The sequence below is a fragment of the Canis aureus genome, chromosome 2, assembly GCF_053574225.1.
Source record: "Canis aureus isolate CA01 chromosome 2, VMU_Caureus_v.1.0, whole genome shotgun sequence".
Taxonomy (NCBI): Eukaryota; Metazoa; Chordata; class Mammalia; order Carnivora; family Canidae; genus Canis; species Canis aureus.
Window position 1 is genome coordinate 869,589 of NC_135612.1, and position 25,088 is coordinate 894,676.

General features: G+C 49.3%; 1 protein-coding gene and 1 long non-coding RNA gene across 8 annotated transcripts in view; one reads left to right on the plus strand and one right to left on the minus strand.

The window, feature by feature from the left end:
• Positions 1-25,088, plus strand: part of EPB41L4A (erythrocyte membrane protein band 4.1 like 4A) — a 178,772-nt gene that overhangs the window by 42,250 nt on the left and 111,434 nt on the right. The gene's annotated exons all lie outside the window — the stretch shown is intronic.
• Positions 16,800-25,088, minus strand: part of LOC144291741 (uncharacterized) — a 29,907-nt gene continuing 21,618 nt past the window's right edge. For 3 of the 6 annotated variants that reach the window (XR_013359217.1, XR_013359224.1, XR_013359223.1), the window contains exon 4: positions 21,065-24,681. This is a non-coding gene — a long non-coding RNA (uncharacterized LOC144291741). Of the gene's footprint in view, positions 17,625-21,063; positions 24,682-25,088 lie in introns of those variants that run through there. The other 3 variants (XR_013359212.1, XR_013359211.1, XR_013359213.1) reach the window with 2 other exon arrangements.

The window sequence follows — 25,088 nt, forward strand, 5'->3', positions numbered from 1 at the left end:
GCAGGGGATTGAGGCGGGGCACCTGTGGCTCGTGGGCTAGCTAACCCAGGGTGATTGATCCTGGGCTTTGTCTGCAGAGCGCCGAGGGGGCGGGAAGCGAGCTGCCCTTGGCTGTGCTCCACTCTGATTTGGGTCAGAGACTATGGATGCTCTGCTTTTTAGACTTAGGCTTCTCCTCAAACTGCAACTAGTTCAGTCTTTTGGTTGCTTACTCTACTCCAAAAGTAGCAATTATGCTGTAAATGGATGCCCAAAGCTTTGGGAGCAAAGGGGAAGAAGAGCAGCTACTTACAAAATGAATAATTAAAAGCTGCATGAAGACCCAAAAGCATGTTTGAAGTGAACACAGAAAGTATGTGTTCTTAGATGAGCCCATAACCCATGTAAGGCCCAAGATGCTAGAAAGTCATGGCTATAGAGAGAGAGTTGGTGATGGAGAGAACAATCTGTAACCAAAATGTTAGTCCTTGCCTAAATTCTGTGTTTCAGTAAGTAGATAAGAATCATCTGCATTGCTGGGGGCATTGCCACAGTGTTCCTCAGTTTTTATTTTATTTAATTTCATTTATTTTATTTTATTTTATTTTATTTTAATTTAACTTAATTTAATTTTATTTTACATATGTGTATATATGTATAAAATAAATATAAACATATATATATTTATTTTTTTTAAGATTTTATTATTCATGAGAGACAGAGACACAGGCAGAGGGAGAGGCAGGCTCCCTGCAGGGAGCCCGATGTGGGACTCGATCCCAGGACCCCAGGATCACGCCCTGAGCCAAAAGCAGACGCTCAACCGCTGAGCCACCCAGAAGCCATCAGAGTGTTCCTCAGTTTTTAAAAATGTAGTTGATTCCTTGTGTATGTTCCTCATCCTTTTCCTCATCATTCTGTTTCTTCCATCAGTGCAGGTGTCAACACAGTGAAAGAGGCAACTAGCACCTTAGTATTACTAGGAACACAGTTTTGACCACGTGGACCCCCTAATGGATCATACTGTGAAAGTGCCTTTGTGCGTGTGTGCGTGTGCGTGTGTGTGTCTAATGATCCTCTGGTTATTTGTGCCCACTTCTGTGGTTACATGATAGCGGTACTTGTAGCTTCAGTTGCTTGGCTGTTTGCTTAGTGTTTCCTCAGAACTATGTGTAGAGCTTAGCGGTTCAATCCATGTTGTGGTTCAGGACACAGTTGGGTTACTGGTTTTGTGTCCAACCTTGATTTGGAGTTAGGGTCAGACCTACAGCTGGCTATTTGGAAGACAACTGTCAAATGCCAAATCTTGGGTATCCATCCTCAGATCCTCCACCTTGATGTTTAGAAAACTATGAAGAGAACTGGGGATTTAAGAATTCAAAGCTGTAGCCTGAGAAGTCTCAGGATTTCTGTGGCTAAAACACATGGATTGATAGAACAGGGAAATGATGATATGCACTAAAATTTATTTATTGTTTAATAAAAACTATTTTTTATCTTTTTTTTAAAAAAGATTTTATTTATTTATTCATGAGAGAGAGAGAGAGAGAGAGAGAAGCAGAGACAAAGGCAAATCCCTCCCCTGAAGGGAGCCTGATGTGGGACTTGATCTGGGAACTCCAGGATCATGCCCTGGGCCAAAGGCAGGCACTAAACCACTGAGCCATCCAGGGATCCCCTATTTTTTATCTTTATTTTCTTTCTTTCACTATGTGGAATAACATAGCGACATGATAAAGCGTTGAGAGTAACATTTCTGCGGGATGGTGGTATGGCTGCCAGGTTTCTGTTTATGAACCTTTAGGCATCTTAGGAGTTGTTTCTTGTTTGATTTCTTTTGTTAAGTAAAAACATAACAATTTGTTTAAGGGATCTTTTCTATCTGATGTTTGAAAATACCACACTTCCGTATACCTGTGTGAATAAATGATGTGACATATAGAAACACTGAGAATCTTGGAAAGAGAGAGCAAAAATAATTGTGGAGTGCTGTGGTTAATGGACTTGTTCCTAGTATTTCTAGTAACTTGAGATTTCTGGGCAAATGAACTGATCCCATCAATGAAACCAAAGAACTGTCTACCATCCTAACTCTTTAAAAACGAAAATACCAAACTGCTCATAGATACATGTTTACACTGGAAATTTGAAAAACACAGAAGGGTGCAACAAGAAAATAAAAATCCTAGGCTGCCTGGGATGTGTGTGTACACATTGACCATTCAGGGCTCTAGGGAGCTTTCTGGGATGATGGGGACATTCTCTTTTTTATCGGGCTGTGGGTTACCTGGGTATATTTGTCAAATTCATCCAATGGCATTCTTTAGATCTGTATATAAATTGTACTGTAATACAGAAGAGAATCGCACAGTCAGGGATAACCATGGTCAGCATTCTGTATATTTCCTTATAGTATTTTTAAAAAGATTTTATTTATTCATGAGAGACACAGAGAGAAAGGCAGAGACACAAGCAGAAGGAGAAGCAGGCTCCATGTAGGGAGCCTGAGGCGGGACTCTATCCCGGGACCCCCGGGGTCACACCCTGAGCTGAAGGCAGATGCTCAACCACTGAGCCACCCAAGCGTCCCCTGGTATAGTATTTTTTTTTAAGATGAGATCTTAACTGTGCTCATTGTGTAATTGCTTACTTTAAAAAAATTAACATTGTGTCAAGAATTTCCAAATATCGTTAAATGTACATTAAGTATATTAGCCACATTGTATCTATTTGCCAAATATATCCAGTTTTATATAATCAGTTGCCTATTGTTGGATGTTTTGGTTGTTAAAACCCTTCGCTTTTGTAAGTAAGACTTACGAAGTTAATTGCACAAAACTTTTTACTCAGCTGTGGATATTTTGTGTGTGTGTCAATGTATTCTAATTGGGTTTGATTCCATTTAATTCAAGAACCTGTGCTTGAGGGCCATTCCAGACGTGCCCCTAAAGGAGCCTATCGTGTCAGCGAGATAAAGTGAGGTCGAAATGAAAATAGTAACGCAAGTTGTTACAGCATGTGAGTATTCTGTGTCTCAGGAACTACGGATTTTGACAAAATAAGATTGCATGGGTGCAAGTGACGACATAATGTAATAGTTGCTGTCTATTGGGACTTAGGGGTAGGCACTGTGTCCGGATATTCTGAGCTGTTCTTTCACAGGGGCTAAGTGAGGTGTAGGAAAAAGACATCCTAAATGCTGCAGAGGTAGACTGTATGTTAGGGCTTCCCGAGGAACAGAGCCGCTGGGATGTGTGTAGGAAGAGATTGCTTGCAGGGAACGAGCTGCTGAGCTGGGAGTCGGCTACTCTCTCTCAAATAAATAAATGAAATCTTAACAAAGACTGAAGAACTAAACTTTTATTTTTAACTGACTTATTGAGCCACCTGTGGCTAGTGACTGTCCTAGTGGAGAGCATGGCTTAAGACAAGTTTTTACATGTTGTAACCCAAATCCTGTTATCTCACCCGGATTTTAGTAGCAATTCCTTAATATCATAAAAATATTCAGGCAAGTGAGCGTCGCCAGCTGTTTCATAAGGGAAAGGGATAGATTCTGTTTCAGTAGCTGGGGCCAGGATACAGGTAAGAGCCATGCGCTGCCGTCGGCTGGTGTGTGGCTGCAGAGCCGTAGGTTGTTCTCCTCGGACACGCTGTTGGTTAACAGCACTGGGTGGCTTGTGCTTCGTCGGTGGAGTGTCTGCTCAGCTGGACGGCATGGCTCGGTTGTGCCAGCTGAGTGCTGGCCGCGGGGTCCAGAGAGCCTGGCCTCGACAGGCCGCCCTCGGAGCCACCACCTCACCCTCGGGGCTGGCTGCCCACCGCCCCCCCCCCCCACCGCCCCATGGCGTGCAGCCCCCGGAGAGCCCGGTCTCGATGGCGGCGGCCCCAGGGTGTCGGCGCTCCTCCCGGACACGGGGATGAGACGTGCGTCTGGAGCCTGAGCGCGCTGGAAGCCGCAGAGCCGGCCTTCGCCAGGGGTTTTCCGGACTGTAGGGGCTGCGGGTGGAGGAACGACTGGGACCCGGGGAAGCTTCATGCACCTAAGAGGCTGTTCTGGGCCGGCGCGTCTCAAGGCCGTGTGTGCTCGGCGCGGCTGCTGCTCTGAAGTGGACTTTGGTCCCGCGGGCCACATTCCGAACATGACAGTTTTATTTAAAGTCACTGAAACGTTACAGAAAGCTTCTGAGAAACTTGCCTGGAATCTCCCGTGGCCAGAAGTGCCGTGGGCAGTTCCGAGATAATTTGTCTTCCGTGGGTTCCAAGGCATTTGTTCGTGCTCCCGAGGCGGCTGCCACAGGGGCCCTGTGCGACGGGTGTGTCCCAGGTGCCGCGGCTCCATGCACAGCCTGGGGTCCACGTGCATGGAGCCCCCCGCCGGCCTGACGCGCCCCACAGATCCTTGTGGGTGCCGGTGGTTGCCTTTCTGCAGGTGTCAGCTCTGCACTCATTCGGCCGAGGTACCTGGAGCTGAGTGTTCTTGCTGCAGGCCTGCAGGCCACCAACATGCGGACCCCCCTCCCCCGGGCTGCAGGTCCCTTCACGGGTGTCAGATTAGGCAGGGGACTGACTCAGCCTTGGGGTGGTTGCCTGGCCGAGAGCGGCCTAGACAGTGTGCCTGGTGCTTGCAGCCCTGAGACATCCCTGACCGTGGGCTGGGCACATGGTATGGCTCTGTGCCTCGCGGCGGGAGGATAGAGGACAGGGAGAGGCGGAGGGCCGGCGAGGGTGAGGGTGAGCGAGGCGCGGACGGTTTCTGTTGCCTGTATAGCCAAGGGGACGCTCCTTAACGAAGAAGGGCTACCAATTAACCTCTCTTTTTTAGAAAATGAAGTTTTTAACCTTTTTTTTTTTTTTTTTGTATGTGCCTTCCAAGAATGTTTCTGACAATTTTATAGTTTCTAACTGCAGATAATTTGGGGTAAGCATTTGTTTTAGGAGTTATTTTTGTTCCATTCCAGAGGGTGACATTGATATTTGGCTTTAAATAAAGGCATTTGAAGGAAACTTGCTGTTTTTTTATTTTTAATAAATTTATTTTTTATTGGTGGTCAATTTGCCAACATATACAATAACACCCAGTGCTCATCCCATCAAGTGCCCCCCTCAGTGCCCATCACCCAGTCACCCCTGCCCACCTCCCCTTCCACCACCCCTAGTTCGTTTCCCAGAGTTAGGAGTCTTTCATGTTCTGTCTCCCTTTCTGATATTTCCCACTCATTTTTTCTCCTTTCCCCTTTATTCCCTTTCACTATTTTTTATATTCCCCAAATGAATGAGAACCTTGCTGTTTTACGTTTGCATACATGATACTGTCACGCTGTCTTCACCCGAGCTAAGATGATATGCGGAGTTTTGGATCACTGCAAAAAAATATTTTTCAGTGTTTCTTCTTAGATACAGGGCTCTATCTTTCGAGTATTCTATTTTTTAAGGCACGTGGTTAAGGAGGCACAATATAGCTTTTAATATTTTAAACCTTTGGATCGTTGGATGTGAGCTCTCAACAGAAGTGTTTATAATGGTTTACATGCCTTGTTAATTCGTGAGGTCATGAAATGTGTAGGGAATCCTGTTACTGTGGTATTTAGTTGGCAGCTGAAGTGTCCTAGACTTAAAGCTACGTTCGACCTCTGTTATTAAAATAATTTTAAACCAAAAAAAATTTTATATGGACATGCACGCACCCCATAGGTGTCTGTAGACTTGTTCCATGAAGAATCGGTTACGAGGGAGGTAAGCGACATTTGGGTCCATTTCCAGGGGGAAGAGTGTCCTCAAATACAATGAATTGTATATGCGATTTTTGGAACTTGATTCATTGAATAGATTGGACTGAAAGCTATCAAGTGTCCTTGTGCCCAGCTCTGGGGACAGAGCAATGAGCTAGCTGTCCCTGAAGCTACATTCCGGTGGGAGGAGACCATTCATTACACAAGGGAAAAACAAATGCACGATAGTCAGATGGAGGGGGTAGGAGTGTTGGGTGGGGAGGATGGAGCAGTGTTTGGGGACAGCCTTTCAGGTGCAAAAACACTGGGACAGGAACCTGAATGAAGTTAGGAGGCAAACCATCTGGCTCATTGATGGAGAGAGAGCAAGCATCCTTGCAGAGTGAGCGATAGGTAGGGGCCCTTGGGTACGTGTAATGGATACCGATTTATGAATGGCATTGAGGGTTATTTTAGGGCTGAGCGAATGTTTTGGGTTTGCTGGCTGAACTGGATCTTTATCAAGGGAGTGGATAAAGGACTAAGGTATACACCGTTTTAAGTGGATCTTTTGTGGGACGCCTGGGTCATGGAGCCTGCTTCACCCTCTACCTGTGTCTCTGTGTGTCTCATGAATAAATAAATCTTAAAAAAACAATGAGTGGATCTTTTGCAAACAAAATTCACATCACAAAATGAGGTTGGCAGAGAGGTATATGTGGTTGTCTTGGAACTAGTGAAGGTAAAGATAAAACCTTAACCTGGTATTACATAGCATTTAAAAAATTGTATTCTGCTTTTTTTTAAGATTTTATTTATTTATTTATGATAGACATAGAGATGAGAGAGAGGCAGAGACACAGGCAGAGGGAGAAGCAGGCTCCATGCAGGAGCCCGACGCGGGACTCGATCCCGGGACTCCAGGATCACGCCCTGGGCCAAAGGCAGGCGCTAAACCACTGAGCCACCCGGGGATCCCCGAAGGGATCTGTTTTTATGACTATGTAGTCTTTCCATGAGAACCAGAAAATCTTTTCTTATTGGAAGAAGGTGATCCAAGCATTGTAATGGGTTGAGTTGTGTAGTTACAAGAGATAACTGAAGTCCCCACCCCCAGGCCCTGTGACTGTGACCTTAATTGACAATAAACAGGGTCTTTGCAGATGACCAAGTTAGGATGAGGCCATTAGGGTGAGTCCTAATCCAGGATGACTGGGTCCTTAAAATAGAGGGAAATGTGGACGCAGGGAGACATGAACAGAGGGACGACGGCGTGAAGATGTGGGGACAATGCCACCTGCCAGCCAAGGAATGCCAAGGCTCCCAGGAGCTGGAGAGAGGCGTGGGTAGATGGTCCTCTGTGGCCCTCAGAAGCCACCAACCCCACAATGCCTTGGCCTGGGGTGTGGAGCCTCCGGAGCCTTGAGAGGAAGGCTTGGGGTGTGCAGGCCACCCTGCGGCTTTGGGAAACTCATGTGGGCTGTAAGGAATATTTTGTTTTCTTCTAAAGCTGTCAAGAATGAAGAGAGAAGGTAGACCTGGAAACACTCTGCGTATCCTGGCAGCTGGACGGGCCCAAAAGAGGGCAAAGAGTGCTGCCCACACGGCCCCGTGGGGCTATGACCTTGCACCCTCTGGGTCTCCCCCATCTGGCCAACGCCCCGTATTTGGTCGTTCATTTCTGCACCTCAGGCAGGTAACATGCTCTTTGGCAGCGGGGCAGCCCCGTGGAATGTGGGGCTGAGCGAGTCCCCAGTGGCCACGCCATGTTTCTGGGACTGCTGTCGCTGTAGGATGGTTTTCCCATTCTCCTTCCTGGTGTTTTATATGGCTGTTGTGTTACAGTGACACCGAAGGATCGTGAACCGAATAAGCTTCCTTGTCACTGAGGAGCTAAAATGTAGTAGGGTCGCGCCCTCCGAGGGGGACCCTGGAGCTGTGTGTGTGGGGGGGTGGGTAGAAATTGAAGACGCTTCCTTAAAAGCGAACCTGGAAGGCGCACTGTCGGCCTTCAGCTGGGGCCGGGGAAGGTCGGGGTCCCCCCACCCGGGGAGGCCTTTTCCTGGAGTCCCGCCGGGCGGGTTTAGAGTGCCTGCGGTTCAGGGCCTTGAGGTGGGCCGTGCGATCATCCGAGGACGTGGACGGCTGGGAAGACGGGATTGTGTTTGAGTCCCGGCTCCATGGCCTGCTGGCTGTTTGACTTTAAGTCACTTAGTCTGTAAGTTTCAGGTTTTCCTGCTCTGAGAGTTGGTGTGACCGCACTTCTAGCCTCAGAGGACAGAGGTGGAGAGCCAGGTGAGGGGTGGGTCACGGTCGGGGTCACGGTCGGGGTCACAGACAGGGTCATGGTCGGGAGTCATGGTTGTGGTCAGGGTCACAGGGTCATGGTCGGGGGTCGGGGTCATGGTCGGGGTCATGGTCACGGTCGGGGTCACAGTCAGGGTCATGCTTGGGGGTCATGGTTGGGGTCAGGGTCACAGTCAGGGTCAAGGTCAGGGGTCAGGGTCACGGTCGGGGTTATGGTCATGGTCATAGCCATGGCGGTAGGTCCAGATGTCCACCGAGATGGTCCTTGCGCAGTGCTGTACGGTTGTGGCTGCTCACCTACGTGGTCTGTGATTCCTGGACAGTGTCAGGAATGATAGAAAATCCAGGCAGGGGACGTGGTGTGAAACAGGCTCCACCTGCCTGTCCATGTGTGGGGGAGTGGCCAGCTCTGGTGCCTGGCCCGGGGCGTGGGGACGGAGACGCTTGTATCCTGGCTCCAGCCCTGAGTTAATGGGTTAAAGTCTACAAGCACCTAACCCTGCTCAAGTGATTTTTTTTCCTCATATTTCTCATTTGTTTTGATTAGATTGATAGGGTCCCAAAAATGAGAATGGTAGTGGTGATATTTTCTGCATGTGAATCTTTACCAGGTTCACCCTTTCCTGTTGATTCTTGATCCTTGGGGGCTGGACGTGGCCGAGGGGTATTGCGTCACGTACGGACCACCTCTTCTCCGCTCAGTCGGCCGACGTCTGGGCTCGTCCCGTGGCCTAGCTGCCGTGGGCCTTGCTGCTCCGGTGCCCCGTAGAGTCGCTGTGTCTGTGTCCTTTGGATAAAGCCCCGCGTGCACCTGCCGGCCGCAGGGTAGCTGCCGTCTTGGCTTCCCGAGGAGCCCGCGCTGCCCTCCGCGTGGCCGTGCAGCCTGCATTCCCTCCGTGGCTTAGGAGGTCTCCCGCTCTCCGCCTCTGCACTAGACCCGGAGAGTGTAGACGGAGCGGGTCGAAGCGCACACGGAGGCTGGCGGGCGCTCGGGTTCACGCGTGGGTGCTCGCTCTCTTTACTTTAACCGTGGTTGAGACATTGGGCTGGTCCTGTCCTGCCACGGCTTCCTGCCCCATCACGTGGTTGTTCCCCTCGAATCTGAGCCTGTTCAGAACGGAGAGCAACGCTCAGCACAGAACTCACGCAGCCCGGATGTGAGCTGTGGGGCTGTTTTTTGATTGAAAAAATAATGAGCTCTAAAAATAATAAAATAAAATAATAATAATGAGCTCTATTTCTACTTATTTTTTCCCCTCAAAAGTAATTTAGTGAATGTATCATGAGGTACCTTTGCTGTTCAGTGTCGCAGAGCCTGGGCAGCGCAGGGGGCCCCGAGGGCACCCCGCCCCCCCCCCCCGCCCCCCCGCGTGTGCTGCTGTGTGCGTCCTGAGGGCTCGTCCCGGGGACTCTGGGCGGCTGCGACTTGCTCTCGCGAGCCGGCCTGTGTAGGAATCCCAGATGCATTTTGCAGATGAGGAAACCGAGAGCGACCGTGATTCAGCAGACTCGCTGGTGGCCCAGGCGGAGGGGGGCCCAGAGGGCTGCCTCCCTCTGCTGCCGCAGTGACCTGGAGCCATTGACTGTGGGGTGGGTGGGGGTGGGGAGAGGCCCCCCAGCGGGCGAGGCTTGCTCGGGTGCTCGGTGCCCCCACGGTCTCCCTGTGCTGCACGGAGGGGCCGTGTTGCGGGGCTGCCCCTGGGGCGAGAGGCGTGTCCTGGGGCCACGGCCAGATGCAGTCAGCACGGGGCCTGGTGCTGCTGCACGAACCCTGAGGCAGGAGGTGCAGGCTCCGGGTCCTCCTTGACAGATGCCTCAGCGTCTGGGGCTCTGCAGGCCCGATGAGGACTGGGGGGGCCGGTCACCGGGCGGGCTCGGCGCGGGGTTAGCAGCAGGTGGGGAGGGCCTGCACCAGAGAGCCGGGCCCGGGGCCACCAGAGCCACCTCCCTGGCCCTGCGGCCCATGCTTGGCACCCGAGCGCAGTCCTCCGGAGACACTTCGGGAGGTGCCGTCCATGAAGACGTAATATGAGCCACACATGTGACTCCATGGCCGCGTTCAAAGGGGTGGAAGGAATCTTAACGACATATTTTATTGAATCCAGTGTATCTAAGATATTTCAGCGTGTATCCGGGTAACCGTGACTCTGTTCCGCCCTCAAGCCTGTGTTTTGTATTTTGCGTTTGTGGCACATGTCCCTTCGGGGTGTTTCTGGGGCTCGGTGGCCGACCATGCCTGCGGCTCCCGCGTGGGCCCCGAGCTCTCGGACAGCGGCGGCTGATTAAGGCACATTTCCCAAGTTGTTTGGAGACAAAGACCGCGCCTCTTGGCTTTTGTCAGCATTTCACTGAACATTCTGGTTTAACGCCCTTTAGAATGGAGAGACTGGATGGGCTGTTTTCGTAAGCGCCACAGAAAAATCAGCCTTTAAAATCTGTGCTGTAGGAACTAGTGATTGACATGAAAAAAACAATTCATTGTGTGACTGTAGGTGATAAATCTCCTCTACTACATTTGCGTTTCCTTCTTTTTTTTTGTCTTAGTACTTACTGCATTTATTTTGTGTGTGTGTGTGTGTTTCGTTCTAATGTGTTAACTATTTCACCCCCCCAAAAAAAAGAATCCAAGGAATTAGAAAATTACTAAAAAATTAGTAAATTTTTCTTAAGTGCGTTGCTACTTGAGGATCAAGGAGTATTAAAATTTCAAGAAAAAGGTTAATAGTATAATATCGTTTGATTAAAATTTGATTTTTCTTTTCTTTTTTTTTTTCAATTTGATTTTTCTCATGACTTTTTGAGGAGAACGGATTCCTTAGAGTGTTAACCCAAAGGCATTTTAAGTCCGCTTGCTTCCCGAACATCCAGCAGGTGGGAGACTGGGATGGTGGGATCTGTTCTGGGGCAAATTGCTTAGGTTAGATCTGTTTCATTCTTTGCATAACAATAACCAAAGTCACTTCCTTTTTTTTTCTTTTTTTTATTCATGAGAGACCCAGAGAGAGAGGCAGAGACACAGGCAGAGGGAGAAGCAGGTTCCACGCAGGGAGCCCGATGCGGGACTCGATCCCGGGTCTCCAGGATCGCGACCTGAGCCAAAGGCAGATGCTCAACTGCTGAGCCACCCAGGGATCCCCTCTTTATTCCTTATATTATTTCTTTGGGAAAGTCAAACTGTCAAGTGGGGATTATTTTAATGTTTTTATTATTTTAATAATCTTTCTCTCCTGCTAATTTCTAACACCTTTTTAAAGGACTGTAAGTTGCCCAAATGTCAGAAATAAAATGAGGATATGAGCCAGACACAAAACAGATGGCTAATGCAGATGGCCCGTGACAGCCGTGCACTGCGGTGAGCAGGCCAGCTGGGCCCCACTGCCAGCCCGGCGCCCGGCCCACCCGCCCTCGCTCTCCGTTTCTCGGCCGAGTGCCTGGCCACTTGCTGGGGTCAAGGTGCTTCCGTTTACGACCAACGTCCGATGTGCGCGGTCCCTACTCCGACAGAAAGAATGTCTTGCTAAGCCGCTGTCTGTAGTTTGGACGGTTCATCTTGAGAAGTAGCTTTAGAAAACTGTTCACGCGCAGAGTCGTTGACCCTCGACATGCAGAGTCCTTTCTTTATAAAAAGTCTCGTTGGTTCCAGAATGAAACAGACTTTCTTTCCTTTAAGGAAGGCTTTTCTAAAAATTCCAGCCCAGGTCCTAACCACGACCCGTGACTGCTGCTGAGGGTTTTCGCAGAACGCAGAACTTGCACGGTGCAGGCATGGAGGCAGCGTGGGTCATCTGCCTGGCGGAGCCTTGAACCTGGGGAGCCGGGGAGGGAATGACGAAGTCGGCCTGGAGACGGGGAGCTGGCTGGCATGAGCGGAGCTCCAGCCTTTGCACAGGGCCGGGGTGCCGAGCCCGGGGGAGGCCAGGAGGCCGCGGGCGCGGGGCCAGGACCCCTCCGCAGAGGAATGGGGAGTTCGGGGGCGTGCATGGCTGTCGGTGAACACCTGTTCCCTTTGTCCTTTCAGAAATTTGAGGTGAAAAGAAATTCTTAAAATTATCTCTGGACGATGGCACGGCCAGCGGCACCCGAGGCGAGGGCGGCCGTTGCCTTTCCTGCGAACCGGGAGGGCCTGCTTGACGACAGGGCTCCGCTGAGCAGCGGGGTGTGGTGGCCACGTGGAGGCCCACCGTCGTCTTGGGGACTAGGGGGATCCCTTCTGGGTGCGGGGTGAGGCGTGCCCTCAGGAGGGCCAGATCCTGGAGGGGCTCGCGAGTAGAGGCGCGCGGGGAGGTTCCCCGAGATCTAGGTGCAGCTGCATGCCGCCCTCAGTTTGGGCGTCCGCTTGGAGGGGCCCTGAGGGGCTCAGCAGCTCGCCTGAGGTCACAGGGGCGTCAGGAGCAGAGCCACCTGAACCCCGGTCCCCGGCACCTCTTCAGCTGCCTCTGGACACCACCCCGTGCTGCTCTCCTGCCACCAAGGGCCTTCCCGCACCCGCTTCTTTTCTTGTTCTAGATGTTCAAGAAATTGAAAAATCTGAAATTTCGAAATTTGAGGTCACCAAAGCAAAATATGCTGTTGTACTAAGTAAAAATGACAACAAAAACACCCAGAAGGGGCACCTGGGTGGCTCAGCGGCTGAGCATCTGCCTTCAGCTCAGGGCGTCACCCCAGGGTCCCGGGATCGAGTCCCACATCAGGCTCCCTGCATGGAGCCTGCTTCTCCCTCTGCCTGTGTCTCGGCCTTTCTCTCGGGGTCTCTCATGAATAAATAAATAAATTTTTTTAAAGCCAGAAAACCAGAGATGCATAAAGAAAAAAGTTCATAATTCCTCATGAGCCATTTAAGTCACTAGTTTGCTTTTGTGAAATTTAAGTGAAATTCCTTCCAGGCATCGGGTCCACTCAGCACATGTATCCAACACTTCTCATCCGCTTGTCGCCCAGTTTGTCACCTGGTGGATGACCGCCCCGTGCTCAGGAGCTCTGCTGTTGATGGCCCTGCGGGCGGGGCCAGGCGCTTTCCGGGAGCATTGCCGCTGCTCCTCCACCCCCCGTTACCCCGCTGTTCGTCACGTCTCATCATCCGTCCCTCTGTTTGCCTATGTGGTCTTGCGCCTCTACCCCTCTCCTCATGAGCCCGGAGGTCCTCGCCTTTCCGTCCTGCTTGCGGTTCCTTTCTCACCTGATCTTTCCAGAGCAGTGATCATCAAACATCCTAGATCAACATTTACAGGTTAAAATAGTATTTCCTCACCTTGGATTTTACTGAGACAGGTTGGATTTTTTTTCTTTTTTTCTTGATCATTGTTTTTTTGTTTTGTTTTGTTTTTTGTGTTTTTCTTTTTTTTTTTTTTGTTTTTTTTTTTCCCTGTAGCTGTTTTAATAAACATTGCAATGACAAACTGTAAGTTCCTGGGCATATTAATTTCATCCTGTTACATCTGCTTCCCCCCTTCTTTGTTTTCCGTGTCGTGAGCTCTCCGTTTAGGTGGAGCACGTTTCCCAAGATTTCCTCGGGTCGGGCCTATTGGTTGGGTAATCTCGTAGCCCCCGGACGCTCAGAAAACGGTCTCTGTCTTCCAGGACAGGCGAAGAGCGCGGTAGTCGGGCTTTTTCTGTCCGTAGAGCCTGTTTGACTGTCCTAGGCTCTGGCGTCGCCCACAAGGTGTCTGGTGCTAATCTGATTTTTCTTCGTCCGTCCTCTGTTCAACTTGCTGGAATGACTATAATCTGCAGGGTCTCCGCTGGCTCTGCCGAGACCGCAGGATGATGTGTAGGCGAGGCCAAGCCAGCTCGACTGCTGCAGCAATAATGACCTTGCGCGCTTCAGACGAGGGAGGACGGAGATGGGGAATGAATGGGGTTTATTAGGGTTCGGTGACAAGTGGTTCAGCGCAAGGACATGGAACTAGACAAGATGTTGGGTGAGGTGACCTAAGCCTGGTAGGCTGAGGAAGGAGTGTTGACTCAAATGAGGAGCAGTTGAGCTGTTTATCAGATGGATGGGGTTTTGGAAAGTTCTGGAAACAAACAATAAGATTTTGGGAAACTTCCACCTTCCTGGGTTGGAGTTTGTTGAAATGGTGAAGTCACGGTAATGCACGCACCAGGGTATGTGGTTGCAGGTGAATTTCCTTCTCAGCTTCAGGAGTTCACAAGCCTGGGCACGTGCCTTTTGTTGCCTCGTTAGTGTTGTCTGAGCTTGCTTGGGAGCCCTGGGCCCTTCTTTCAGCTCAGGGAGGTTTCTTTTGTTTTGATCTCCACCTCTCTCCCTTCTATTTATTTCTTCTCCATCCGTTACTGTTTCTTCCCCGGGAATACCTGTTTTCTGTGTGTCCTGTCTTCCGATTACGTCTTCCATGTCTCACACTCTTGCTTGCAATGTTGGATCTTTGAGGACACTGAAGGGTTTTGTTTGTTTGTTTGTTTGTTTTGACACTGAAGGTTCTTAGTGATGGCCGTGCCTTTTCCATTTTGTCCATTGGAACTTTAATTTTTGAAAAAGATTTTTATTTATTCGTTTGAGAGAGAGTGAGAGCCAGAGAGAGCACAAGCTGGGGGAGGTTCCCGAGCGCGGAGCCTGACGTGGGGCTCGGATCCCAGGGCCTTAGATCATGGCCTGAGCCTGAGGGCCTGAGCCTGAGGCAGCTGCTCGACCAACTGAGCCACCCAGGGGCCCTGAAATTTTGATTTTAGAAGTCATGTTACTTGGTCTTAGGAAGCCTTTTGTGTGTGTGTGTGTTTTAAAGATTTTATTAATTTATTCGTGAGAGACACAGAAAGAGAGGGAGAGACACAGGCAGAGGGAGAAGCAGGCTCCCTGCAGGAAGCCCGACGCGGGACTCAATCCCAGGACCCCGGGGTCACGCCCTGGGCTGAAGGAAGACGCTCAACCTCTGAGCTGCCCAGGCGCCCCTATAATGAAAATACTAACAAAGCCTCACTTGATCTTCTAAACTCGAAATTACCTCCAAATTAATTTCATCAAAAATCATGTAATTTTAAAGTCGGGAAGCTGAGTGTTTATATTATAGCCACACCTTGGGCTGCTTTACCTGGCGAAAGAAAAAAAGATAATTTTTATTTCGTGTCAGTTGAAAACCCCTAGGCGCTGGAACTTCAGCAAATTTTTAGCAACTTGCTATGCTGTTATTTTAATAGTTGATGTTATATTTTGAGAAGCTCTTTTTGAGAAACAGGTACCCCCCCCCACCCGCCAAGCAGTGCTGTATCTGTGGCGCGTTCGAGCCGTAGAAGTGCTCCCCAAAGCCGTAACTTGAAGCAGAAGTCCGAGCAGGCAGCACTGGAAGGGCTGAAGGTCACCCCGGAGGCTGTACTGCTAATTCAGGGCCGAGCCTGGGCCGGATGCTGTGGATTGCCAGTATCGTCATTTTTTGTTTGCAAAACAAAGTAGTGATTTAGGCCGTTATTGTAGACTGAGGTTCCCTAAGAGCATCCTCTGCTTTTCTTTTATTCCTGCAGCTCAACGGGTCGTGGACCCGAGGGTTCCTGGGGGGTGTCCCCTGTCTGAGGTGCCAGGCGGGCACCGGGCTCTTGCAGGGAAGGCGGGACAGGAAGCGGGGCAGGGACCGCCCTGGGCTTGTGGGGTCCCCAGGCTCTGCACCTCCGCCCGGGCTCCCCGTGTCCCCAGCCCGCCCTGCCCGGCACCAGGTGGCCTATCGCCCCCTCCCCCCCGTGGTGCCGGTGCCGGTGCCGGTGCCCCACGGGACGCACCTCAGCTTGCCCGAGGCCCCGAGGCCCAGCAGAGCCCAGGGGACCCTGCTCTTGGGCGTGAAGGACCCGTGACAAGGAAGAGCAGGGACAGTCGGGAACACGGGAGCGGCTCCAGCGAGGCATTCAGGGTCACCCCGGGAGCTCGCCCCTTGAAAGCCCCACAGCGACCCAAGAAGAGACCGAGGGCCGAGCAGGCGGGAGGAAGCCGCTGTGGGACCGAGGAGCTTCGGGGGTGGACAGGCCGGGAACTTTGGGGTCTCCGGATGGCAGAGGGCGAGACTTTCTCTTGAACCATTTATTCAGAAATAATCGTGAACTGAAAGAAGCGTTGCGGGCAGAGCGCAGGCCGTGGCCCCTGTTCCCCGCCGGTGGGTCGGCACTTCACCGTAGGGACGGCCTCTCTCTGCTACTTCTTGATTCGTGTATCTGTGAACATGTTCGTATATTAGAATTGCCCCGGGGGTGTGATCCTACCCTTCCCTTCCTTTTGTCGCTCACGTTCCCCAAGGTTTGACTGGAGTCCCCCCAAGTTAGCTCCTGTGTTCTTTTGAAAGGTTCCCCTCATTCTTTGAGAACTCTTTTCCCATTTTCTGTACAAAAAAAATTATTTTGGGCTCTTTACCTTCCTGTCTCAGCCTCATATTCATCTGTTTTCTAAGGAGGGGGCGAGTAATGGTGTCTGGAAACCAACGGTGTGGGTGCTGCGGTCCTTGGCACCGAGGTGCCTCTGCTCCCGGGCCCTTGGCAGGCGGCCCTACAAGGGAGTGTGCATGTGTGCAGAGACCTGTATTGCCCGTATCGTGTGTGGTGTACGAGAGTTTTTATTTCCCAGCACTTTACTCTTAAAATTCCATTTTTCATAAATGGAAGCGTTTTTGTATTATATGGGTGGATATCGTGCAAGATAAAAAAAAAATTCCTCTTCCCAATGCTGCAAAAAATTCTAGCAAAATGAGGACTTGATGATGATAATGTATTGAGACGCCACAGGAGTCTGGGAACGTGGGCTCTGTCTTATCCAACGGGAGCCCCACTCGGGAGGAAGAAACATCAGTAACAAATGGGAATTCCTAGTTAAGGAAACCAAATATTTATTATGTTCACAATGGAGACTCCTAAGAGTCCCAGATAATAGGCTAGTGCCGTGATCCGCAGGGACAGGCTTTGAGGTCTGCCCGGGATGGAGGTGCCAGGGGGGCTCCAGTGCAGGGAGGTTAGAGGTTGGGCACGCAGGGCTCCCTAACTGGGAGCTGTTGCAGCTTTCCCATCTAACCCGTGTGTTGCCTAAGGTGTGTGCGGCGACAGACAAGAAGTAATGAAGCATGTTGGGGGCAAGCTCTGCATAATCTTCATGGAAGTCTGCGTTTCCAGGCTGAGAACTGAGTCTGACCATTGTCTGGGTGTCTGCGGTTGTTCAGGTGCATGACAAACTGCCCAAACTCGAGCGGCTTGACACGACAGCCACTGTATTATGTATTATGCAAAGCACGTAGGTGCAGACATGGAGCAGGGCTCGGCTGCGTGAGGTTTCTCCATGTGGTGCTGCCTGGGGACACTTGTTGGTATTGATGGTGCAGCTGTGCTGTTTGGGATGTCTTGGCAGGACACTGGAGGGTGGGCCCAGCTGAGCCCCATTCCTTCTTAGTCTCAGGTTTTCTCCGGATGGTCTCTTGAGCTGGGTGGTTTGGCTTCTTTCATGTCGCTCGAGGGTTCCGAGACACCATCAAGGAAGCAGACAGTTGTTTTAAAAGCTACCTTGGAACTGGCTTAGCAGTGCTCGGACGACGCTGTATCAGGGGAAGCGGCCATAGGCGAGGCCAGAATCAAGGAGGAGAATTAGACCCACCTCTTGATGGGAAGAGAGTCAACAAGTTAGCCGCGGTCTTCACTGCCCCATACCTGGGAAAAAAAGGAGTTTGGAAAAAAACAACAACAACAAACAAAAAAATAAAAAACCAAACTAAGTTTGAGGTGTGCAGACTTTTAAGACCTAAACCTTCTGGGGGCACCTGGGTGGCTCAGTCAGCTAAGCATCTGCTGTCAGCTTAAGTCATGACCTCGGGGTCCTGGGATGGAGCCCGGTGTCGGGCCCTCCGTTCACCAAGGGGTCGGCTCCCCGCGCCCCCCCCATGCTTGCACGCTCTCTCTCAAAGAAATATATAAAATATTAAGAAAAATCCAGCAAAACCTAAAGATTCTAACCAAAATAGGATATCGATTGTTTTTAGTTGTTTATAATTGTTAATAATATATAGTACAGAGGTGCTTGGGTGGTTTGGTGCTCAGTTGGTTAAACATCCAACTCCTGATCTCAGCTCAGGTGTCCATCTCAAGGTCATGGGTTCAAGCCCTATACTGGGCTCCAAGCTGGGTGTGGAGCCTACTTAAAATAATGATAATAGTAATAAAAAATATAGTACATTTAAAGTTTTGGAATCAGCTTTTCATCATTCAAATTAAAGTTTAAATATTATATCTTAAGGGGTTATATATTTCTAAACATAGATCTTTGGCTTAACACGTGTCCTGCTCTATAAGGTTCAAGAGGTTAAAGATGATTGCTTAAACGTCCTAAAGTTGTTAATGATTTCACAAGGATTTCTTTTTTTTTTAGGGATTTATTCATGAGAGAGAGGGAGGGAGGGAGGGAGGGGCAGAGACACAGGCAGAGGCAGAAGCAGGCTCCATGCAGGGAGCCCAACGTGGGACTCGATCCTGGGTCTCCAGGATCAGGCCCTGGGCCGAAGGCAGCGCTAAACCGCTGGGTCACCGGGGCTTCCCTCATAAGGATTTCAGGATATTTGAAAATATATAACCCATTTTTCCTTTTTGTTACAGAAAAATCAAGTCTTAGGTTGTGAAATGTCTTATATTGCCCGAGGTTTCACTGCTTATCTTACTCTGATCCGTAATGAATAGAATGGATTGATAGTTTCTGTTCACTTTCTGGGTCTCTCATTACCTATGAGATTTTTTTTAGCTCAAAGGTTAAATTTCAAATCAGATTTAAAGAAGAATTGCAAAGAGTAAGAGAGTTCCTGAATACCCTTCACTCAGTTTCCCTTGATGTTGACATTTATATAGTCATGTTGTATTTATTAAAACCAGGAAATAATACGGTCAATTCACTGTACATAATACCAGTAAGTAAACCATAGATTATTTTTGGATTTCAAGTTTTTCCACTGATGTTCTCTTTTCCGTCCAGAATCTAATTCAGAATACCATAGTGCATTTAGAAAGATTAATTTTTGTGATTCATAACATTCATGAATTGAAGACCTTTAGAGGACGTTCGAGCCAGACAGGAGAAATATAAAATTTTGAGTTGTGTTATAGGCATATCTATTTCTTGGACTTAATTGTTTAATGCAAATTTGATGAAACTAAGGAGTCTGCTTTATATTAGTTTTGAAAATAGCTCCCTAGTCTGGAAATTCTTTTTTTTAAATTTTTTTTATTATTTTTTTATTTTTTTAAATTTTTTAAAAAAATTTTTTATTTATTTATGATAGTCACAGAGAGAGAGAGAGAGAGAGAGAGAGAGAGTCAGAGACACAGGCCGAGGGAGAAGCAGGCTCCATGCACCGGGAACCCGATGTGGGATTCGATCCCGGGTCTCCAGGATCGCGCCCTGGGCCAAAGGCAGGCGCCAAACCGCTGCGCCACCCAGGGATCCCTAGTCTGGAAATTCTGATTTTTGTCAGCAGAGAATGCTGCTTTCTATTATTTGGTCTCTGAGCTTCCTTGTGGATGGCTTGTTTTTCTTCTTTTGGTTGTGTTTTGTTACTAACAAGATTTTTGTGAACCGTTGACAAGATCTGTAAGAGGCAGAGGTAGATGTTTGTTCGAGGACAGTGAGTGGCATCGGTTCTATTCCTAGAACTTCGGGTAGCTAGCCCTTGACCTGTGGGCAGCTCTCTCAACTCCTGGGCCCCAGTATCCTCCTCTATAAAATGAGGAAGGTTCACGTGTCTCCCCAAATACATGAGAATCAAGAAGAATCTATTTTGTAGTATGTGTCATCAAGAATGCACCCTCGTTGGGATAGGAGAACAGTTCTCGGGCTTTTTCTGTCTCAGGATTTCCTCATGTGCCTTAGAATTACGACCAAGGCTTTTGGTGGCTGTCAGTTAAGTGTCTGACTCTTGATTTTGGCTCAGGTTATGCTCTTGGGTTGTGGGATCGAGACCCGATTCAGGCTCTGTGCGTAGTGGGGCGTCTGCTTGAGATTATTTCTCTCTCCCTCTCCTTGTGCATGCATTCTTGTCCTGTCTCTCTCTCAAATAAATCTTAAAAAAATAAAAAATATAAAAAAAATAAAAAATATATATATAAAAAAAAGAATTCCTGAGGACCTTACAGAACTTTTGGCTGTGAGGGTTATCTCTATGTATATTTATACTAGAAGTTAAAACTGAGAAATTAAAAAAAACAACAACTAAACTATTTCATTTTATAGATTCCCATTACATGCCAATGTAAATATTTTTATAAAGATAGTTGTATTTCCCAAAATAAGACAATTTCCAATAAGGAGAGGGACATTATTCTTACATTTTTTGCAAATTTCTTTAGGACTCAGTTAATAGAAAATGGCTGATTGTCACATCTGCCTCGTGCATTGTGTGTCGTGAGCTCGTACGCCACGCAGCCTCTGGAAAGCTCTATGCTTGGGTGAGAGAGAAATGATAAGTAACTGAGGGGAGTTCAGTTTCAGCCCGGCTCCTGGAGCACGGCTCGGAGCCCGGCCGAGGCGCCGGTGGTGGAAGCCAGGGAGCCGGGCCTTGGCTCTGCTCTGGGGCCGGGCCCTGCCTTCCCCATGTGGCCCCGCCCCGGGGCTGGCGGTGTTGGGGGCCAGCTTGGGTGCCGAAGCGCCCTCCCCTGCGGCCCGTCTGTAAAATGGGGATAAACACGCCGCGGTTCACTGAGCCCTCGCGGGGCGGACGAGGTGACGCCAGGACGTGCCGGCCGGTGCGGCCACCCTCCCGCCTCTGCTGCGCTTGAGGACGAGCGGGGGGAGTGGGAGAGGGGCTGGCAGTGGGGCGGGCGCTGGGCCAGAGCGGCCGGGCTCCTGCTGAGGGCGCTGCCCCCCCGACCCCGGCTCACCCCCCGTGGGGCCTCGGGCCGGAGCAGGAGGCGGCAGGGCCCGGAGCCCTCGCCCGTGGGCTGTGCTTCCAGGGAGGGAGGCCGTCTGGAGAGGCGGCGAGGCGGCGAGGGGAGGACGGAGGCCTCAGGCAGCCGGGGGTGGGGGGGGCACATGCAGCCCTGCCCCAGGCCGCGGGCTCCCCGGTGCACAGGGCCCTAGGCCGCGGGCCGCCCCAGAGCAGTGAGCGCTGCCGACAAACTTGGTTGTGTGGAAAACAGACGTAGCACCTTAAGGAACAGACATTTTACTTTTTTTTTCAAAAATGATTTTATTCTTTTATTTATCCATGAGCAACACACAGAGAGAGGCAGGGACACAGACCGAGGGAGAAGCAGGCCCCACGCAGGGGGCCCAACACGGGACTCCATCCCGGGACCCCGGGGTCATGCCCTGGGCCAAAGGCAGGCGCCCCACTGCAGAGCCGCCCGGGCGTCTCTAAACATTTTACTTTTAGATGACTAAAAGGGATTTTTCCTTCTAGATTCGTCACTTACAGGGTAAAGGTGACTCTTAATCAAAACCCGTCAGATGGGGGTTAACAGTCCTTGGTCTGAGAAGCAGGTATAGTGGTGCCTGAGGATCTCTCCCCCATGCTCCCACTTTACCTTATCCTAACAGGCCTGAACTGGAAAAAAAAAAAAAAAAAAAAAGAAAGCTAAGAACGGTAACTTGGTTTATGTTTTCCCACAGAACCTGGAACACGTTATGTTAAAAACACTAAATAAGAATATAGTGCATTTCTAAAGGTGTAACATTAAAGAATTTTTTAAAGGGTTCATTTCTCCTTTGTGAAGGAGCAAACTGCCTGAAATGCAGTAGTTATCATTCTGTGCAGCTGGTAAAAACCTGCCCTTCTGGTTTGTAATGTCATGTTAATCTGCAAAGGTGTTATTACTCATTGGAAGAATTCTTTGTTCTGGCTGAAAGCCTCACTCATGGTATTTTCCAAGGAAACATGTCCTGTTTGGGAGTCTTTCTCAAGATTTTAAGCCTCTGGTAGCTCTGTTCTTTCCAGAATGCTGCTGGTGTGTCAGTAATAAAAGTAATCTGTCTCTATTTGCTGAGATTTAAATGGCATCTAACCCACAATCCAGAAATATGTCACAGGCATTTACTCTATTTGAAAACTAAGTTAATATCTTGTAAGAGTAAGTGAATTTTTTCCCGAATGGAGTTGGAAAAAGCCAGGTCCTTCTTTTCTTCATTTTCTTCGTTCTCTGCCTCCAATCCAATCTCTTTCGACTTCCTTATGATAGAAAAACAAAAAACCTGTCATATTTATTTTATTGCATAAAGAAAAATATATATTTCTGTATAAGATTTCTATATAAAAGTGTAAACAGGGCCCCTGTATTTTGCCATCGCTTATAAATTTCAAATCTAAGACTTCCTTCTTACACTGCCTTTGGAGTCCATTGAGTTTGTTGGAATTACACGACACTGAAACAAATGTTGGACTAAAAGTAAACCGTGCAGCTTTGACTTAGCTGAGCAACGAGGTCAGGATAAGTGAATCCATCCATCTCTTGCCTTCGTAGGTGTGACTGGTCGGGAAGATAGCAGTCTTCATGACGGACAGGACCGAGGTGGAGTCACAGGCCGCCACGTCCCCAGCCCTTCCCGGCCCTCTTCTTGGTTGTTGGCTCCGACTGGTCACTCAAAGAGTTTTTAGGGAGTTCTTACCATGCGTCAGTTCTTGAACTGCGTGGAAAGGGAGTGTGTCCTCAGCCCCTGCCTTCAAAATGTATAAATATTATTAGGAAAGTGAAGAGAAGCATGCAGTAGCTTTAATAAAGGCAGAGAATAGTTTAAGCCTCAGAGGCAGGCAAGCATGAGAGGTTGGGTGGAGGGAGAGGCCCAAGGTTGAGGAGATAAAGAGGGGCTTCGTGGGGGTGGTGACATCTGAACTGGATCTTGAAGGATTCAGCGGGGTTTTGAGGACGCCAGGGCAGGAGAGAGATTCCAGGCAAGCCGCTTCCTTTCTTGATAGCTGTGTTGCCGCTCGGTTCATTCTCTCGAGTCTTGCTTGGCGAGCTCCATCACGTGCCTGAGCCCACGCTGTGAATTTATTCGTCTTTGTGGAAGTTCCCGGACCTGTCGCGGAGTGCTGTGATCGCAGTTTTATCTTACTTTGTAGCATCTTGATGAGTTTCTCATTTCGGTAAGACTTCTAGAAATGATCAGAAAAAAAAAAAAAAACCAAAAAACTGATGGTGCTAAACACGATCCCGTTCTTGGCTTCTTTTTCTTTTTGCCAAGTACTCAAAGAGGTGTAAAGTGAAGAAAAAAATTTTCTTTAAACTTAAAATGAAACTAACCCATCTGACATAGGAGTGAAGCCCCATGGCTCGGTGTTTTAGGGACTTTGGGGATGTGTAGCCTCCACAGGGGTACGCGTTGGTCTCTACTGACTGGGGCTACCTGCCCAGAGAGCTCGGGAAGAAGTCAGGTCAAAAAGGCTGAAAGTAGCTTTTTTGGGGTGGATGCAAAGTGTGAATTATTCATCTATAAACGTCACCATAGGGCAGCCCAGGTGGCTATCAGTTTAGCGCCGCCTTCAGCCCAGGGTGTGATCCTGGAGACCCCGGATCGAGTCCCACGTCGGGCTCCCTGCATGGAGCCTGCTTCTCCCTTGGCCAGTGTCTCTGTCTCTCATTAATAAATAAATAAAATCTTAAAAAAAAAAAAAAAAACCAACAACAAAAAAAAACCAACATTGACGCTCAACACCGCATCCCCGGTCAGCTCTGTACCTTTTCCCTCCTTAACGCCTCACAGTACATCAGCCGAGTCGGTGGAACAGCTACCTCTGTGAACAAAAGCAGGTAATGACTAGTTTCCACTTGGCATCCTTTTTCTTTTAAAGCCTATTTTAATGCAAGTAGAATGCGTGCATGGTAACTAATCAAATGTGTGAAAAAGCTTGATAACCAAGTCCTCCTTTGTCCCACTTTCTAGGAGTTTCTTAGTTACTGCATAGCCCCAGGACTTCCCCAAGGTTCCACCGGTTGAGGACCTGCTTCCCTCACTGGCGTGCTTTGTATCACGTTCTGGGCGCATCCTGTTCTCCGGCGTTCCTTAGCGCGCTGCTCCCATCGCCGGGGCCTAAGCGCTTGCTGGCATGGGACGGGTGCTCAATCCGTATCTCACGGCCCTTTCATCGCATCATGGGTGGTGGTGTCCTTTTCTAGAGATAAGTCCTGCAGTTGGCCCGCTCCCTGCCCAGTGTTCTAGCTCTTGCTTTGGCCCCCACGTCTGTTCTCTGTCATGTCTTAACTTCTCTGTTCAAGGATGGCTTCTTCTGAACCGGAAGGCCATCAGTCTCAGCTGCAAAATACAGGCCACGGGCAACCTCTGCGAAGAATCTACGGGAAGAGTACAATTACCCATAAGAGCAGGAGGCATAAATAATGGAATACAAATTGGGGCCAGGGTGATTGGCAGTGGCCAGTTAGGGCAGGACTGGGAGAAATGGGAGCTGGTGACGTGGACCCCCTAGGCTGGCGGCCCGTCGGCTGCTGGCGCTCATGGCTGGACCCACGTCATGTCACGGTACGGGAGGTGGTCTTCACGTGCACATGTGCCAGAGGTGGCGACCGAAGTGTAGCATTTCTGAGGTCCACCCGCCTCTGCTCCAGGTTCCTGTGTCGCTGCACAACATACAGGGGGGATCAGGAGATAGTGGCGTTTCTTTGTAGATCAGCTCTGGACTCGTTGTGTGGCCCTGCATGCTTCCCTGGGGGTTCTCCGTAGAGGACAACGAGGAGCTGAAGGGTGACCGTTGTAAAGAAGTTTCAGCACCAGATTCTGCACAAACACAAAACTGTTAGAGAGGATCGACAGACTATGTTCTGATATTTTTGGAGGGATGGTTTTGGCAAATGGTGATTCCTTCTGTGCACAAAACTTCTGCTATTTCCGTGTACTTCCCAAATTGCTAAGCTGGTTTTCCAAGCTTTCTTTGGTATGTGTAGACTATTATTTATGCTTTATAAACAGATTTATATGTATGAAGAAACGAACATTTTTGTGGGATTATAGGCATAATGTGTTTTTCATGAAGATGGCCTTGATTTATGTATTTATATATATGTACACACACATATTTTTTTTTTCTAAAAACTCTGCCCCATTTCAATGCTGAAATTTCAAGGCAATTCATTCCTCTTCTGTGCATGAAGCCCATTTCCCCCTGCTTGGGTTAGAGGAATTCA